The 19955-nt window shown below is 42.0% G+C and overlaps 1 protein-coding gene across 3 annotated transcripts in view; it reads right to left on the bottom strand.

The window, feature by feature from the left end:
- The window catches only part of ACVR1 (activin A receptor type 1), a 122682-nt gene that overhangs the window by 74084 nt on the left and 28643 nt on the right, over positions 1–19955 (bottom strand). The window contains exon 1 of one of the 3 annotated variants that reach the window (XM_081142440.1): positions 14948–15073. The exons of the other annotated variants lie outside the window; for them this stretch is intronic. The gene's annotated coding sequence lies outside the window, so the exon portion shown is untranslated. Of the gene's footprint in view, positions 1–14947; positions 15074–19955 lie in introns of those variants that run through there. 3 annotated transcript variants of the gene reach the window in all.

Here is a 19955-nt window from a genome sequence, read left to right as displayed (position 1 = left end):
AACTAACAAAAAACAAAAAGCTTCCCAAGCTCCCTTTTCCTTTAGACTTTAAAAACATCAGCATTTGCCAAAGGAAGAGGAAATTTTTACTAGAACCAAACTTTCCCATTGAAATAGTTAAGTGACACAAAACGTTGAAAAAACTTACTCCTTTAGGAAAACAGAACCTTTTTTTTTTTTTAACCTCAGGAACATTTTGCCAAGAAAACTTTTACATAAATACCTCTAAGCAGAAAACAAGCCCAAAATACAGCATTCCTCGATAATTATTTGGAAGGAAAAATCACATCAACCTTGAAATTCAAGGAAATGCTTTGCAAATAATGTCAAACCTGTCCTCACTTCGGTTTAAACTGAGGATCACAATCAATTTGATTTTGAAATTGTAAAGCACACTGAAAACTATCCCCTCCTCCACAGCCTCCACAGAAAGGTCAACCAGAAATGTGACATTTTCAGCAATCATTTAGCAAAGTTAAAGAGTGAAAATGCATTTCCAGAATGGACATCCTTAAAAACAAATGCATTAACTACACAGCATTCACAAACCTTGAGTTTCAGAACAAACTGTTGAAATCCTGGTATTTTCCAAGACGCTGGGGCCAGGGAAATTTGGCAGGTTCACATTGAAGTTGCTTTCCCCTCTGCCAAAGACTAACTGCGTTTTAGGAGGGGGCCAGCGCTACGCTGCCCTGCCTAGAGCCAACCGTGTCTAACTTATAAGTACGTACTGTTTAGGGGCAGGTTTAGATAAGCAAGAAAATCAAAAAACACTGGTGCATATTTTTCTGATTCTGTTTTTAAAAACCAGAGAAGGGCTTTTTAAAAAATTACAAAGGTGCTTCTGCTTCCCTAGCCCTACCACCGTCTCATCTTCAAAACCGTGTCCACGTCCTCCCGCCTCTGTTCAGCCTTCTCTGATGATTCTTCTTTTCCAATTCTTTCCACTCTAATTCCTCTGGTACTTATATGCTATATGACTCCACCTGGCACTTAATCCTCTGTCTTGAACTAGGATTATCTCAAAACTAATTTAAACTAGACTAGGATCAGATATTATTATTCTGCTATTTGCTTTTTCCACGGAACCTAGCACCTAGCATATAGTTGATGTTCAAGACTTATTGAATAAAAATCATGTCTCCAAATTAAACATAATTTCATATCTATTTTAAAATGCATCATGTTCTTGGCCCATGAATTGACGTCAAAACTGTGGTGTCCTACAAGGAAGAACTCAGGTTGGTAAAATGGGAGCGCTCAAGTTGAGAGACAATTCTGGACACTTAACTCTCCCAATGTTCTAGGCAGAGCCAATCTCCCCAAAAACACCCTTCATGCCAATAAGTGAGTTTGGCAGATCCTGAAAGGTAGTGTAAAGCAGTTATGTTCAAACCCCCAAGTGTGACTTAAAAAATAATTTTTTAAAAAGACATATGCACCAATTAAAATCAGTGCTATAAAATAAATATCTATATAGCAAACTCCAACAACTTGTCACAAAACTTTCATTGAGCTGAATTTTTTTCCAAAACCTTAGCCAACTCATCTGTTTGGCTGTGGAGGTTTAATTATTGGCAGCTAATCATGCCTCATGCCGTGTGAAAATCTGACCCATAAAGGTCAGAGGCACATTCCTGCGAAGTGGTGGAGGGTGAGTGTGAGGAAGGGGAGAAAGAAAAATCCAAAAAAACTCAACTCCAATTGCAGGCTTAACACAGTACTACCTTTCTGTTTAATCCAACTTAAAAGAACATGCATAATATCTTAAGTCATTGTAATATGATGGGACCTGACTAACAGGCAAGCATAAAAGGCACTTAAAATCGAACAAGTTCTTGGCAGTCAACATAGCAGCTAAGCAACAGAAGAAAAATTCAGGGCAAGTTTTTTCAACTTTTTAGCTATAACTGTCTCCTTGGCTTCTAGACATTGTGGCTTCCAAATACTGCAAATCCTTGGCCTTTCAAGACATCATCCCTTGTATGGGGATGGATGTGAAGTAGACTTACGGTAGTGATTTTACAATATATACAAACATCAAATCATTGTGCTGTATATCTGACACTAATATGTTATATGTCAATTATACCTCAATTAAAAAAAAAAAGGCCGCCATACCGTCCCTGTCTGTCCACTCAAACCCCATAACCCAAATCAATCCTGGTGTATCTTGCTGTAGATTTACTACTAACTGAAATTACTATGAGCAGCAGCACATGCTAGCAAGCACATGGACTGAGGAAACAGCCCCACCCAGTTTCCCAACCTCCTAAATGTGAGAGCTTCCACAAATCATTTCACCTCTGTGCTTCAGTTTCCTTTCCCATGAAATACAATGAATACCTCCTATCTTTGAGTGTTACTAATAATGCTAGCTATCATTTAGTGAGCCCTTGGTTCCAGAACTATGCTTAACCTCACACTTGTTTTATCTGATTTAATCCTAACAATACAAAAATTGAGAGGAAGGCATTATTCCCATTCAAAAGATAAGAAAACAATGTTAGAAAGATTAGGTAAAACTGTCTGAGGTCTCACTTTTTAAATAAGTGGCAAAACCAAGAATCAGTTCAAGTTTTGCTGACTCTCAAATCTGTGTTCTAAATTACCAGTAAATTAACTTCCATCTTGACTGTTTGCAAGAATTGTACTGAATGCTCATAGTAGACATTCATAGTCCCCATTCCTGTGTTCTATCCCTTAGAGAATAACAGAAGTGCTAAAACAGCAAGGCAGAAAAGCATAAAGCACGCGAATCCCAAACAATAACACAAATCACCTGCATGATACTACAAATGTCCTCTTGTCCTGGCTCTAAAATAATATTGCCACAACAAAGCACATAAAATGTTGAGTATCCTTGAAGAATAATCTACTCTAGGCACCTAGATATGGGGGCAAGACTGGTTTGATCTATTGGTAATTCTGGAGAAAGGCAATGGGGATGTCAGCTGGTTTCCAAGATTCCCAATCTCCCAGTGGGAAAGAAAAGTAGGTCATATGCCCCAGACAACTGATAAACTCAGGGGATACCACGCGACACAAAGAACAGGGAACGCCACATAAAGTTGAGACAAGATAGCTGCTGATTGAATCAGGAAGTACAGAGGAACACGGAGATACAGCAGATCCTCTTCTCTGGGTGCTTCCAAATCATAAATATAATAGTCATTAATCTTTGGGGCGTGGGAATGAAAAATGAGGATTCCCAGGAATTTCTCAATTCCTCAAATTATAAGTTATTCTTGAAATACTTCCTACATTCTTTACTCATTAGTATGGATATCTAAAGATAATTTTTAAATAAATAAGAAAAAACAATAGAATTTACAAAGGATTTTAGTCTCTAACAAATATTCAAATGCCGGAAAATGCCAGTGAACATTATTGGGTAGTAGTCCAACAGCGGGCCAAATCCAGCCCACAGTCTGTTTGGTAAATAAAACTTTTATAGGAACACAGCCTCACTTGTTCACTTTACATATAGTCTATAGCTGCTTTCACACTGAAACAGCAGAGCGGGTAGTTGTGACAAAGTCCATATGGCTTGCAAAGCCCAGAATATTTACTCTCTGGGCCTTTAGAGAAAGAGTTCGTTGACCCCTGCAATAACCTGCATTTGGATCTACAAGCAAGGTTAACAGGACTACACAGAATCACATGTTGAAATGAACATTTTAAAGACTTATTTTGTTTCAGAAATGTATTTCTTGGAATACTGTTTGTAGGATTTGTACACTCTATGCTATACATATTTGCAAGGATGACTCACCAGAAACAGCAGATATGGCCACAAACACACATTGATAACATAGCAACATCTACCAGTGCTCCTATCCTGTCCTGCCTGGCTCTGGGAAACGTCAACCTTATCCTTCAACTCTGCAGGTTAGCTTTCAACTTGACATCAGTGGATGCCTTGGATCTACTAATGTCTCTACGTTGATTGTTTAATTCTCACAGGAGAATTACAACACTTTTTCCCATTTACCTGATTTAACTAATTTGTTTCAGGATTTAGAAATTTTCCAAGGAATCCTGGGAAAGAGTTCTGCCATGGAAACACTATGTTCTCACGTGTATATTTAAACGCTGAGTAGGAATCAAGCTCACCAAGCTTTTAAAGAATGAAGAGAAAAGAGTTGGGGAGAGAAGGCAGGTCTGAAGAAGGACAAAGTATCCAGGATGTTTTAAGGGAAAGATTAAGATCCCTTTCAAAGCCTCGAGAGAGACCAGCCAAAGTGGAGGCAGGATGACAACAAGATTTCCTGATGCCTTGGCCTCGGGGACGGATTTAAGGTCCAAGTACCAGAGCTCCATTCTCCTCCAGAATTTGAATTGTAATTTGGCTGAAATAAGAGGCATTCATTGTGGATGACGATAGAAGTGAGTGTAATTAAGCACCACACTGTATTCCTGATAATCTGCTTCTGAAGATTATAATGTATAATCTGGAACAACCTCATTTGAAGTGGTTAGGTAACCCACTAAAATCCATTTATCTGTCCAGGCAAAGGCTCATTTATTGTGCCAGAAATGTAAAGCCCAAGGATCCAGGAGAAAACTCAGGGAAACAAAGGCAGTGGGATACTGTAGCACTAAGAGGTTTCTAGGCTTGAACCAACCAGTCCTGGGTTGAATCCCAGAGCTGCCAATCGCTGGACATGTACTCTTGGGCCAACTGTCTGAGCCACGGTCTCTCACAGGCCAGGTGGGCACCATGACTTTCTTGCAGAGTTGCCACAAGAGACACACATCGCATATAGTGGGTGCTAATAAGTGGGAGCTATTATTAGGCACGCAATAGTTAAGGAGCAATGATGAAGACTGAGACTCACAATGGCTGAATTATTAGGTTGAATCATATAGAAAGGCCAAAATCTGACCATTTTGACTCATAAAAATAGCAGTTTTTAAATAAATATTATAAAAGTCTGTGCAAAGAAACCTGAAAGGAGAGAACATGAAAGACTAATACCCCATACTCACTGCCCCACTGGTGGCGGCTTAGAAGAAATCCAGACACCAGATGGGAAAGCTAGGGACTAAAATAGAATATACCCTTTCGTCAACTCCCACTAGATAAGGAGGTGTGACTTCAGGGGAAAGATTCAACAAAAGACAGACAGGAAGACAAAGAATCACACACCTCGCTCCGCGGTATCCCACGACATCCACACATTTCTCTTCCTTCTCCATTCCCGCCTTCTCTTTCCTTCTGTCTTTCCCTACGCAATGCCCAGTGGTGTCTTTTGTTAGACAGTTTGGGAAGGAAAGAGCATTTCTGGTCAGCTGGTGTTACCAATTGCATAGTGGACCTTGTAGAGCAGCTGGTAACTCAATAAAGAAATTCAGTGGATCTGTCTTATTTTTCTGTCTTCCCTTCATACCATAGGTGTTAATTTTTCAAATCCTCTGAGTCCTCACCCAGCTCATGGGTCTGTGGCTGTCCCATGGAGTCAGTCAATTCCTGGATGAGTTCTGAGTTTCAAGACACCCCACTAGCCCAAACCCTGGTGGCCCTATTCCAGCTGTATCGAAATCTCAAAAAGGTTCTGAGGAAGGAATTCTCGCACCTTGCACAGAGAGGGACGGAGAACAGGCAGAGGTGAGAAGGCAGGAGCGTGCATTCTTCCACCCGCCCAGCCCACTACTCTCCAAACAGAACAGGCTTCGCTGGTCATTGGATGGCCTTCCTCCGTCTGTTGGGTCCAGGTTTTATGTATGTAAATCCCACTCCCGCAGCACTCCCGCGCTCCCCATTACCGTGGGACACTGTGTTTTCTTTGCTGTCTCAGTAGTGTGTAATACTTGATGATTACCCTCACACATGCCATGAAGGCTTTCATCATCTAACGATCTCAAAGCACTTTGTAAGAGTTCACAGGGATGCCACCCACCTGCGCCAGAACCAGATGTTCCGGTTCTCTAAAGGGGTGTCGGCATTCGTTACTCCTAACCGGCACTCTGGGGTTCCTGTGTCCATATACCCTCACCAGACTGACAGTAGCAAAGTTTCGATGGGGAGCTTCTTAAAAGTAGGGAATCTGTATCCAGTGTCCTGCTGTATCCCCAAGGCCGGCTCTAGCATCGTGCCTGACTTATTTAGATATCTGTGGAGTGAATGAAGCTTAAAATTACAGAAAAACCAAAAGCATTAACAATTTCAATCTCATAAACTGGGTAAAGAAAACTTCTCTATCAGTACATGGCTAAGTTTCTACTCTAGATTTAAATTCCAGGAAGTGCAAAAAGTCCAAATATTCTAACATGAATGGAATAGATTAACCCAAGAAACATAAAAAACACATCAAGAATTATAGAAAAAGCACTATTTCATTAAGGCAGTCTTTAGAATGGCAATATGTATGCTTAGTACATTTATTACATAACTACTCCAAATTATGTTTTTCAAAACTGTATCTACAGAAATTTCCAGAAACACTGAAGGAGGCTGCTACAAAAGAGGAGGTACCAAAAGAAATGAACAGAAAACTAAAGCTTTTAAAAACCATTCCTCCAACGCCCTCTTGCAAATATGTATGTCAGTTACCAGCCTAAATACAATTTTCATCAGATCACTCTCCCTAATTAAGGTTCAATGAGAATAAACTGAATAAAAGGCAATCAACATTTTTTTCCTAATTGTTTGGTTTAATGTATTATCTGTCCACAGGCATAAAGACATTCCCAGGCTACGAAGGAAACTGTGCCCACCATGCACTGAGAACAAGGTGGTAACAAACAAGAAAAGACCCAGTAAAGTGGGAGAAAAAGAGGTAAATAATATGTTGCATGGCTTTGTTTTCTTGTTGTTATTGTGTCTGTTTATGCTACATATCCCTAATTATGTCAGACAAGCTATATACTTTATATAAAGTAATTGTCAGTCCTGTGATGAGTGATCTGAAAAATTAACCTGCAATAATCCTGAAGAGAAAAACAGCCTCTTATTTATCTTTTTAGTTTTATAACACCCCTTTCCTACTAGACAGTCAACAAATATTTGCTGACTGATGAACAGTGACACTGATTTAAAATGAGATGAAAGTTAAGCATCCAGGTGATTGTGGGTCTACCACTGAGGGAGCAGCCTTGAGCATTAGAGTTCTTCCGATTCTGCCAGGGACACATCACAGTACAATGAAGAGAGCACTGAACTCATGAGTTAGGCCCCTTTACTACGGCTCTGTGACTGGGAAACCGCTTACCCTCTCTTGCATCCATATTTCCTGACTATAAACTGCGAACGGTGGCCCAAGCTGCTAAGCTTCCCTCCAGCTCAAAGATTCTCTGTTTAGACATTTGTTTTACAACTGCTAGCAGGATTCCTACAATCTACTCCCCTATTGAGGCGGCACCCAACCCATTCATTAAGAAAAGAGGTTAAAATAGCATTCTCATTTTATTTAGCAATTTAGTTATTAACGCAAGGAAGTTTGCTTTTAATCTGATTTGCGTACCAATCATTTGTTTTCCAACTGAAAGATAACTGAGTAAGAAAATGCGCAAAAAGTAGAGTAACCACGGGGTCTACCAAGAACAGCCTCTCAAGGGGCATGAGAATACATTCAGTCCCCGAAACAAGGAATCTAGATTAACAAAACTAAAGTGAGCACCACCCCACACCTGCTCATCTGCCTTTATGTTCTATCTCATGCAATTGAACCACCAATGACCAGTCCGAAAACTGAGACATTTACCTTCCAAACCCCGCCACTGCCTTTGCCCCAGCTCTTACTGCTTCCCACCAGCAGCACTCCAACTGCCTCTCCCGGGATCTCCTCCAGGTACCTGCCAACAGTGCAGTCAATGTCCCTTGAAATGCCTGCCCTAGGCTTAGCTGTCAATGGTTCTCCTTAGAATGGGCAAATTCCTTGATTTCCATGACCTGGCCCAAGACCTCTTCAACTTCATCTAGCCATCACCCTCCCAGGTACCCTAACCCTAACCACACCTTACCACAATCTTGTTTACCTCTTGCCTTCGCACATACTTGCCTGAAATGCCTTTTTCCATCTGACAAATGGCTATGTTTCAGGATCAGCCTAAGAATCATCTTTTGGCCTTGCCAGCATGGCTCAGCGGTTGAACATTGACCTAGGATCCAGGAGATCAAGGTTCAATTCCTGATCAGGACACGTGCCGGGGTTTGGGGCTCAATCCCCAGTAGGGGGCATGCAGGAGGCAGCCAGTCAATGACTCTCATCATTGATGTTTCTGTCTCCTCTCTCCCTCTCCCTCTCCCTTCCTCTCTGAAATCAATAAAGACATATTTTTTTTAAAAAAAGAGAGAATCACCTCCTGATGGAAGCCTTCCAGGAAATCCCTAGGCTCACACTCTGTCTGAGATACATGTACCTTCATGTGTAGTTCCAAAACTTAATTATCACAGCACCTAAAAAGCACATTTCATTTTTTTTTATTTCACTGCCCAGTGAGTCTGTAGATTCCTTGAAGTAGTATTTTTTCCTCTCTGAAACAACAGGGATAGTCTTGTAAACATAAGGTCCTTAATAAATGTGGGTAGGTGGATGGATGGGTGGGTGGATGGATGGATGGATGGATGGATGGATAAGTGAGTGAACTCTGATAATGAATTCAAAGCATAAGAGAAACCCTCCACAGGAAATGTGAACAATAAAAATTATGCTAATGGAAAAAAGGAGGCAGGCCCACCAGAATCCACTTTTAGTGTTGTCATGGCTTTTAATTCAAAGCAAAAAAACTCTCCCAAATCCTAAATTATAGAGACTAAAAGAGAAGTAAAGCATTTCTTACAAAAAGATAATGAGTAAATTAAACGTGTACACTAAACCATAGCTTCCTGATGACCTACATATGAAAACAAGGAAGTATTCCCTGCTCCAATACTACAGAACATAATCTTTTTCTAAATTACATATACAGAAAAGTAACTTGAGAACAACACTCAAATACCATGCTAAGACTGTAGTATTACTGGAAATTAAGATGTCGTCAGTAAAATATAAGAAGGGAGATGCCTCATCTTATAAGAAAAATGTTAATTTTTTCCCCAGAAAATTATCTCTGAGATTGTCACTTGGCACCAGGCCCCGATACAATTCCCGAGGCTCAGCTCTAACTCATTGGCCTCCTTCCAGATGTCGTCAGCCAAGGTGCAGGGGACCAGAGTGGGAAGAAGATAAGTTCTTCTCATGACTATGCTGTCTTCTTAATGGTTCTTCCCCACCCCACCAGCCATTCTCCCAACTCCAACCTTTTTATGCCACACAGTGAAAAGAACAAATGTATAAATTGCTAGATAATGTAATTCAACTTAATTTTAGTAAGCATAAAGAAAGTAACAGAAAGGAGGCAATGGACCAAGTTAAATATTAAGAAGGAAGATCCAAGGAATAAACTTGCCTGTTATTAGCACTCACTGGCCGGGATCACAAAGTTTACACATGAAATTGCTTAATGCATGAGTCATTTCAAATCATGACTGTACTGATTCATTTAATGTGTTCAAGCAAACCTGCAATAAAATGACCTAGAAGTCTTGAGATGCAGCTGATTCTCCAATCAAAATAATGGGGGTGGCAAATATATTTTGGAAAAATAAAACACATAAATGTGTTTAAAAATTTTTTTTAATCCTGTTATTTTCATAATACAAATGGACAAACAAATGTGAGATTTTTGAGTTTATCAAAATTGGGCTTTTAAAAAAAATGGTTCAGAATGCACTATTCTGGAAGATTCTATGACAGTCAATCAACATTGGTACCCACTGTGGGGTTGGTCCAGGAACTCAGTTTCCGTCCCATTCAGATCACAGGATGATTGGGAGCCCAACCTTTTGACTTCAACTTCAGTGACTTTAGCTTTAAAATCGGTCTTACATGCTGATGGTTTCTTTTGGGGGTGATGAAAATGTCCTAACAGATAGTGATAACAGTTCTACAACTCTGGATTTACTAAAAGCCACTGAACTGCACACCAAAAAAGGGTGTTTTGGTATATGAACTAACTCAATAAAACTATTATTTTAAAAAATAATCAGAAAACTTACAATTTTTTTCTGTACAACTTAGAGCTTGAGTGTGTGCTGTGCCGTGCCTGCTAACTACATGGGCATACTCTGTCTCCCCATTCATTTATGCGGAAAGCGCCAAAAGCTTGGAATCACAGTTTGGGAACTGGATCTACATCTGTCACTTCCCAGGCTCTGGAATCTTGAGCACGTTACTGTCTGAACTCCAGCCCCCAAATGTGAAACAGGCAAACACCACCCACCTATCTGATGAGGAGAATGAGAACATGCAGATCACCACCAAGCTCAGACTAAGGGTAACATGGCAGAAAACTGAAATGGAGCGGGCTCTAAGGAAGGAAATGTCGGGTGTCAGGAGAAATAAAAGTAAGACACAAAAGCAGGAAGGATACAGAAAGTGAAGATCAGGATCGAAGCCAGCCCACCTAGCATCCAGGGCAAACCCCTCCAGAATCCTCTCTCTGGTCCTGTGAGGCTTTGGGGTGGGAATGATGGGGAGCGGAAAGGTGGGGATGGGTCTGCTCCCAGGAGCATGTGCTGGTATCAAGACTACATTATCTATCATATTTAAATCTCTGGATTCCGTACTCAAGTAATTTATGTGAGTAACCACAAAGTAGAGACATTTTCTATATTTTTAATCTCAAGTGTCATTAAGCACTCAGTCCACTAATGGAATTATAGCCTCTTGATTTGAGTTGCTATTAATTAGAGCACATTTTGCACCAAGATTCATTTTTTATAGATTAATTCTATACAATAAAACATGCCTGAAGATGATCGTTAGCAGTCTTTTCATCGCAAGCCTCAAGATTCCACACCTGTGATTAATTTACATCAGCACAAGTTGAAACATCAGCTTTGCGATCCTTCTGTGATAGTGCAACTCTTAGAAGCAGCTTCCCTGACAATTAATACGAATAATCTATATTTACCATCAATAACCCAAATCCCCAACTGGGCCAAATTTAATGTGAAATTAAATCTTCATCGTAGTTTTAATAACACCATTCTCAATTAAAATGTGCTCTATCTGTTCAAGCAACAATTAAAGAAAAAAAAACCTTTAAAAAATACAAATAATGTGTGTATATGTACATGTGTATGTATACACGCATATACATAAATATATAAACTTTATGCTGCACCTTTCTAGCCTTGAAAAGCAATTCAAGAAGGAAGGAAGACTAGCAAGTTACCAGCCCTTTCCTCCCCCAGGTGGAACACAACAGCCAGCTGAATCCTCTCACTCAAAGTTCCTCCAGGAGACCGACGGGTTAACTAACTAGTCTTCCTCAACTGCACGTTAAAGCACCAGCAGGTTACTCTCTGGTGGAGCTGGGGAGTGAGCCGAATGTCCCTGGGATGGGATTCTTTCAAGAGGAAGACAGGATGATGGAAGTGTGACATGAACATAAAAAGGAAATAAAAACATTAGCAAGTGCCTGTGTTTACCATTCACGCTGTCAACAATTCTGAGAAAAATTCCAGAGTTTCAGGTCACTAAACTCTCATCCATTTCACAAACACTTGTCTCCCTGATTCTGCTTTTTACTTTTATAAATCCCAGAGGGAAATGATACTGTTCTGGAAGTTTAAGAATGGCTTATTTTCTAAAATTGGCAGGAAGGAAAAAGCTAGCTTCTGTTAGTTCTAATTTTGAACACATTAAGTATTGGAGGAGGGAACTCTTCGATAATAACCCCCTTTTTTTTTTTAACATTTTAGTTGTTTCATGTGCAGCATTTTTGTTGGTTCTACCAGCATTGCTGTGCAGTCAGGTTTATTTTAAGACAACACATTCTGGCATAAATTCAACTGTGTCTCCTAGAACTTTTAACCAAATTTAGACTGGTTTAACACAACTGTAGGGTGTCCTTCCAGAGTTTTTCACTTTGGACATAAGAAGAGAGGGTCAGATATATGTGTAGAAGTTATTTTACTCTAAATATCATTTTACATAAACTTTCCTAGCACACATGCACGCGCACACACAAATGCTTTTTCTCTTTCAGAGTCACAGTCAATACCTATGCCTCTAGCAAAGACAAGAGGTAATTTAGGGGGGGAAAAGGCAAATAAATATGAATATTCCACAAGAGTAGGGGCGCGCCAGGTTCGGGAAAAGCTTCCATATGTGAATATGTTCTCTCTCTAGAGGGAGATGAATGGTTCCCAAATGTAAGGTTTATTGTACAGCCAAAAGCAAGAATGGTAAGGAAACTATCTTACACACATATTTACTGCCATGTCGCAAATGCAGTATGAATTCATGGATATATTACATACACACACATATGTAATACATATTTATGAATGTATATTCAATCCATATATACGAAAAATGCAGCTGCAACCTTTAGTGAAGGCACTAGATATTTTTTTAAGAAATTACCAGCACTCCATACCCTACCCCATGCTGAGGTGTCCTCAATCACTATCGTCTTCCTGCCCTACACTGTGGTTAAACCCAGAACTGGGACCTGGCTGGTGTTGCTCAGTGGTTGAGCATTGTCTGGTGTACCAAAAGTCACCAGTCCGGTCCCCAATAAGGACACATACCCAGGTTGTGGGTTCAATCCCCGTTCAGGGTGCATGCAGGAAACAACTGATCAATATTTCTCTCTCACATCAATGTTTCTCTCTCTCCCCCTTCCTCTCTCTCTAAAATCAATAAAAACATATTTATATTAAAAACAAAACAGAACTAAGGCCACACTGCCTGAGTTAGGATTCAGGCCCTGCCACTTGCTACCTTTAGGGCCTTAGGTGAGTAACTTAATGTGACCCCATTTCTTTCATCTGCAAAATCAAGATTTAAAAAAGTGTGCCTGTCTCCCAGAGTAATTATAAAGGTTAAATGAATGAATATGTGTAAAGTACCCAGAATAGAACCTGATATATAACCACCTTTAAAAGGGCAAGCCATAACTATTACTGATGCTACCGTTAATATCAGAAACATAATCTTGACTTTGTGACACTCATTTCCTTCCTTTTCTTAATAGTTCTTACATTGGAACAACCAGAAAATGTAGTCACTTTGTTTGCCATTGAATTCATTTCTTTTCTCACTCTGGAAGACATAATAGAAGGCAAAGGAGAGTGTAGTGCAGAATTGGATTTGAAGTGTGTGAAAACTTCTTTACCTCCATAATGAATAATAATTCACTTGTAATAGTCACAATGGACTGCAATCTAGCTGTGCCCCACAGCAGGACTGAAAACCAATAGTGAAAGCAAGGATCCCTCAACCAGTAAAGTTTATTGATAGGCTAAAGGGAAAATCTCCCATCGATGATATGTACATGGATTCCATCCCCCAAGGGTTATCTATAGTGAAGAGAAAACTGAACACAGTTCACCACCAGACAACCAGCCAATGACACCTTTAACTTAATATACTTTATCTATTCTTTATCAATATGGATGAATATGTGGACATCTATCAAAAATACTATGGAACAGCCCTGGATGGTTGCTCAATGGTGAAAGCGTCAGCCCGCAGACCGTAAGGGTCTCGGGCTCGATTCCTGGCCAAGGGCACGTACCTTAGTTGCTGGCTCGATCCCCGGCCCCCGTAGGGACGCAGGCAGGAGGCAACCAATCGATGTGTCTCAATGTTTCTTTCTCTCTCTCTCTCACCCTCCTCCCTCCCCTCCACTCTCTCTAAAAATAAAAATCAATAGAAAAAGTATCCTCAAGTGAGGATTATAAAAATAAATACTATGGGACAATTTATACTATAAAATCCTAACATGGGAACCTAAGTGTCACATCTAGAACTCATCCAAGTCCTTTAAACACATAAAATTAACACAGTGGCGCCCTGACATTTAGGTAAAGACAAGCTGGCACAGCAGTGCAAGCATGGCATGTTAAAGGCCATTCAATACCTAATATGAATCACTGAGGAATCGCATTTCCACAGAACAGTCTCTCTAGTTTGCCATCTAATGAAAAACTACACCGCATACTTTTTTCTTAAAATGACTGACATAAAGGCTCTATCTAAAAGGGCATCGTTTTCCCAAGGATCTTACTTTGCCATCTTTAGTCACGAGAGAAGAAACCACGCTTGAGATACTATGGCCACTGGCCATTTGGTGTGGCCTGGAAGTGGCCTGCGGAGAGAGAGGGCTGCAGCTAGGACCCTTGAGACCGCCCACAATCCACATGTAGTTCCCAAAAGGGAAACATGGGTTGCACCTAAAACCATGACTTACGGCTCTTCCCTGCTCTTCTATCCAAAGTCCCCACTTTGCACTCAAAGCCCTCCATTTCCAGAGGGCAACCTGGACAAGCCTCACTCCCAGCCAGGCAAGCACCAGGTACCCGTCTTGAGATTCACTTCCCCAGGGTGCCTGGGCTCCCATCCTTGCTCTCCCTGCCCCTGGCCTTGCCCACCAGGAAATGGCAGCGACCCTCTGAAAGCGAGACTTTGTCCCCTTCAGCTCTGAGTCTCCATCCCTAGTCATGGTGCCTGACAAAGGGCACACACTCAAGGGAGTGTGCTGAAAAATAAAGGACTGTCTCTACTCCTCCACAGATTCCTTCTAGGATTTAAAAGCAGTGCGTATCCCTGCCCCAGCCAGCACGCTGATGGGTCTCGATAAAGAACACCCACAACTCCTCTTTGGGTGTCCACTGCAATTTTGTGCAATAAATAACATAGTATTGGTTCACACCATGGTTTCATTCCAGCTGCGCCCAAGCGCGGGGGGAACAGACTCTGCAGCCTTGAGAAACTGGATTCCTCAAGATTTCTGTCCCTTTTACCTGTCAAGTGAACGCTACTGATACCAAGTTCCTCATATATGTAAAGTCTGTAGCACAGGACTTGACACAAAAGTAAACACTCAAATATTGACTCTGTCCCCTCATACACCAAAAAGTTTAGAGTAACTTAGATTTTAAACTCACAGGAAACAAGGACAGGGCTAGGTTGTCCGATCACCTCTCTTGAATTTTCAGAGCTGCTTTTCTATATCACCCAAATAGCGCTTCTTTCCTTCCCTTCTCTGGACGCCTGAGGCTCACCTGGCCAGGAGATAGGAAGGTCCCCAAGTTCTCCTGTGCGGGGCCGTGCTGGCCCAGCGTCTGAGTCAGAAAGTACACGTATATCGAATGTGACTAAACCAAGCCTTTGCCACTCTCCAAAATGATATGCGACAAAAATAAATAAATAAATAAATAAAAAATTTGCTTCTAATTTTGAGCACAGAAATGCAAAGATATTGGGCGGGGGGGGGGGGGGACGACTATACAGCATTACATCTTTGACAAGTGACTATTCTCCTGGTTCTTAACTAGAACTATCAAACTTTGACAGCAACCCTTGGATACACTTTATATAAATTAACAATTTCTACTGTCACAAAATCAAACTACCCCAAAAAGATAGGCTTGGAAACTACCAGCCAACTTCATTCTGCACGTAACCATTAAGTTTTAATCAGATGTGGTTCAATTTCTGGAACACTGAGCATTAAGAAGGGTTCATCAAGAAATATGGGCAGAAGTGGGAGGAGGGGGGGGAAGGGAAGGAAGAGACCAAAAGAACCGCCCCCAAGCCAGTCACTTAACACAGACTCTAGACTGAATACTTCTGCCCCTCTTTGCAGCTGTTGTCTCCTGCAGTTGGCAAAGGGCGCTGCCAGTCTGGGACCGGTTTCCAGTGAGGACAGCATTGTTTTATTGGCTACTTAGGCAGAGCACACACCATTAATGGAGTTTTTATCTCTCCATTTTCCTGTCAGTACAGAACCAGCCAGTCTGGCTCTGTTATTATCATTAAGAAAGCTTTTTTTTTTTTCCCCTCCCCACACACACTCGTTAATCCAAACAACATCTGGGAACTTCAGCCTCTATCATATAAAAGGGAAACAGATTCAGAGGGAAAGGGGGGAAATACAGTCCCAGCCACTCTGAACAACAACCAGATTCCAACAGGCAAACTTATCTTGAGCCACCAGTATCTCTGAAAAGCTGTTCACTTCAAAAAGGCAAAGTGCTTCCCACCACATTGCTTTAGGCTTCCTCCAGACCTTTGCTATGTGAAAAAGTAATTCCATTTTGTCATGTAGCTTTAAAGAAAAAAACAAAAAGGAATAAATATTACTACTTTCCAATATGGGAAGTTCAGTGGTGAAATAAAAGTCAAGAATAATATTTAGATGATTTTTAAAGGAATGCATTCTCTTTCAAAAAGGAAAAAAAAAAAAGACCTTTTATGAGCCATTACTAGTGAGCACATCTCTAGTTTACAAACTAATAGGAACAAACTGGCGCCACTGAACCCAGAAAAGATGTCCTCCTTTAACAGACAGCTGTCTCCTCTGTGGTGTAAGTGTGCTTTTTGCTGAGATCATGCTCCGTGAGTCATGGAATCAATACAGGAAAATGCACAGACCAGCCCACACTGCAGATTCACAGAGCAGAGCTGTGTGGTTCAAGTCACACAGTAACCCTGTCCCTGTCCTGTCCCCAGCACATGCATCTGGGGACAATGCCTATGGGCTTTCTACTTCATGCTTGAACATGCCTCCATAGGCCCTCAGTGTTGGTCCTTTCAGCATGGCTTCCATATAAGTAGAACCTCAGAGTTGCAGACCTGAAATGTGCAGATGTCAAGCAACCTCTCAAGCACTTCACCCCTACTCCTGAGTTTTCTAAAATGCACCAATAACAGCTATACTTAGGCGAGAAGGGATTGACTTCCCCACAAATAGTCCTCACCAAGTAGAAGACACAATCAGAACTGAACATTTAGGGAAAGCCAAAATTGGAGAGTCCACAAAAGGTTAATAGTTTATTTTTAATTTATCTTTTTGTTCCATTCAGCAAAAAAAGGGAAAATCACTAACTGTCTGAGCCACAGGCTCCTGCTCCCTGGAAGCTTTGCCTTAGAGCCCCTGGCAGTCTGTTGTTAATGACAGTCTCAGAAACCTGATCCTCTCACAGTGGGAGACTTGAGTAAGCACTGGCCTCTCTCTGGTCTCTCCTTTCCATTGTCCCACCCTGCAGGGCCAGCTGTTTCTGACAGCCAAATTGCTGCGTGCTAAGCAAAGAAGGCTGTCAGAGAAGGAATTTTCATTTCTATAATGCATAGGCCTCTGTGGACAAATTATACAGCTTATGGTGCTGGCTGCAGGATGCTGCTCCAAGCTTGAAGCGCTGCCAAGATGCAGCCTTCCCTTCCCTCTCCCCAGCCCCAAGCCGACAAGACAGTCACCCAAAATGAATCTGAATGGCCAGAGAGAAACAGAACACGTGTTTTCAGCGACATACCAAACATACGTCAAGAATAGCTGTCCAGCTACAATCTTTGAGGTAATGGCACACAGTGAAAGCTAACAGCTAATGTCACACCACAGAACTACCCAGCATGGCAGCCATTAAGACCTACTGCAATTCGATACCCTGCAGGGAGCATCCCTGGGGCAGCAGCAAAATCAGTGGTCCTCTGCTTCTAGAGGACACCAGGCTTACCTAGAAAACACACCCAGAACTTACTATAGCTTCCTGAAAACCGAGGTGGTAACCATCAAGCGACAACGTAGGTGATCCAAGAGCAAGACTCTACCAGCATGACAAAAGCCCCCAGTACGTGCTTTACAGAACTGTTTTGTAGGAACTGTTTGTCTCCCCAGCTTCTGAACACACCACTCCCACCACCAACTCCTTCCAACAAACCCTGACTTTGGACTGGGGATATGTCCCCTCCCAGTCTGCCCGAGCACTGGGGAGAGGGGCTAGACCACCAGGGCACTGCATTCGACTGTGGGGCAGGAAGTAGCCTTGGCTGCTCCAATCAGGCTGGACCTGTCAGGACTTTACAGGAATTCCTTTTTTTTTTAAGTTTTATTTTCCCATTATTCTTGAACCTGGGAGAACATGCTATAGCCATTTTGCTACCACAAAGGGAGAGGATGCATGAGAAAAGAGCTGAGGGAGGACGAATTATTAGGGGGAACACTGCTTGAGTCCTCCTGGGTCAATCCAGATCAAAACCCTGCCCTGCCCTGGCCTCCCCACTATGGCAGCCTTTAGTTTCTCATCTTACTAAGACTACCCTGGGCTGCATTTTCTGTCACTTGCTAATGCAAAGTAACAGATGAAACATCGCTCCATCCTAAAAACACCCGGCGGTTAACACAAACGCACACATTATACCTTATCAGATAAACAAGAAAAAAATGTTGCATTTTTGGTTGTTTCCAGTTAGAACTTACTCTTCCACTTTCCTCCTCTAATCCTTCTATGCTAATGTGAGCTAAAATATGCAAACCGTCACCTGATTTTGGCCCCTTCTGCAAGGCAAGTCTAAATATCTGACCTGAATTCAAGGAGAAATGGGGAAGCTAAATTCATGCTCCGCATTTTCTTTCGGTGTCATAAATCTTAACACAACTTGGACCACGTGAAAGTGGACTCTAGTCAGAGAGTGGTCCATCAGCACCATGACAACGAAGCCAGCTCAGGGAAAGGCCAGGAAGCCATCGCAGCCCTGAACAGAGGTGGGAGGGGGACCCCTGTTCTCCCGCTGGGGGCTCGGGTCCGCCAAAGCACAAGCACCTGCAGGCTGAGCCGCCGGGGTCATCACGCGGGCCACATCCTTCAGCCCTCTCTGCTTTATCATTAACTACTGTCTAGCCAACAAGGGCAGGGTTTGGGTCAAGAACCCAGGGACTTTAAGGCAGGAGGCATATCCAGAACCACGGTGGGCTCGCAGCCACTCACTACAACTATAAATATGCTCCTGGCCAGCAGCCTGACAGCAGCCACAATTCCTGCTCCCTTGATGGTAGTAGAACTGCAGGCCTTTTCCCCCAAGAAACTCAGCACAGCCAACCAGGTACGGCAAAAATTATGAAATGTGCCTACAAGCTCACTCCATGCCCTGGCGAGCCATGTTTCTCACCCTCCTCTTGTCCATACTTGGCTTCTGATCCCCAAAGATCAAAGGGAAGACTTTAAAGTTGAAAATCATATGCATGAGATGTCAGTTTTGTCCTTAGCAGAAACTGCAGAACACAGAGGCTTGAAAATGTGATAGAAGGGAAGGAGGGAAAGGAGGAGAGAGGGAATGCAGAAATCAACTCACTCTCAACCCCTTTCAATCATGACAATTATTAGGAATTTTAAACTTTTATATTAATTCTTCTATATGAGGATATTAGGACGTAGGATGGGGGCGGAGGGAGCTTATTCCTGACTCCTCACTTGGTAACAGAAAGAAGCACAGAAGGCCACTAAGACTGCTCAGACAGGGAAATCATGTGAATAAATAAACGGCCATATTTATCTGGCTGCCTCTCAGGGATAATTAAGTGCACCAATCCTCTCGGGACTGACTTAGGCTTCATGTTTGAATATTCACCCCATCCTCTGAACCCAGAGATCACCCCAGTATTTTGGGAAGAGTCATTCTAGGGAAGTAGCTCTTGATATAGCCATAGCTGAAGAATAAAAGCTACAATGATCTGGGTAAGGTCTTTTGCAACATTCATCTCCAGGACCTGGCACAGTGCTGACCATAACTGCCCCCAGCATGGGTGGAACTCTCTTCCATCCAATTTCTTGACCCTATGGAAAGGCCCATCCAGAAATCAACTGCACAGAGTACCAAGGGTATTCAGAACCAAGTTCACTGTCTTTCCTTCCTGCAGTCATTCATGTACTTAACCACGAAGTACTGAGCACCCACAATGAGCCAGCCACTGTTTCAGGCACTGGAGTTCAACAGCACATGCAACCAAGTCCCCACCCCCATGCAGTCCACCTGCAGCCAGAAAACTCCACCTGGAAGTTATTTCATCCACCTAACGCCGTCTCCTGCTGCAAGGCCCCAAATCTGAGAAGATTCCCTCCATTGTGAGAACACATGCTCCTATGTAAGAAATTCAACTCATAAACCAATTAACTCTGG

This window comes from Miniopterus schreibersii (genome assembly GCF_964146895.1).
Source record: "Miniopterus schreibersii genome assembly, chromosome: 7".
Classification (NCBI taxonomy): Eukaryota; Metazoa; Chordata; class Mammalia; order Chiroptera; family Miniopteridae; genus Miniopterus; species Miniopterus schreibersii.
The sequence above is the reverse complement of the archived record's forward strand: the minus strand, read 5'-3'. Positions and strand labels throughout refer to the sequence as shown.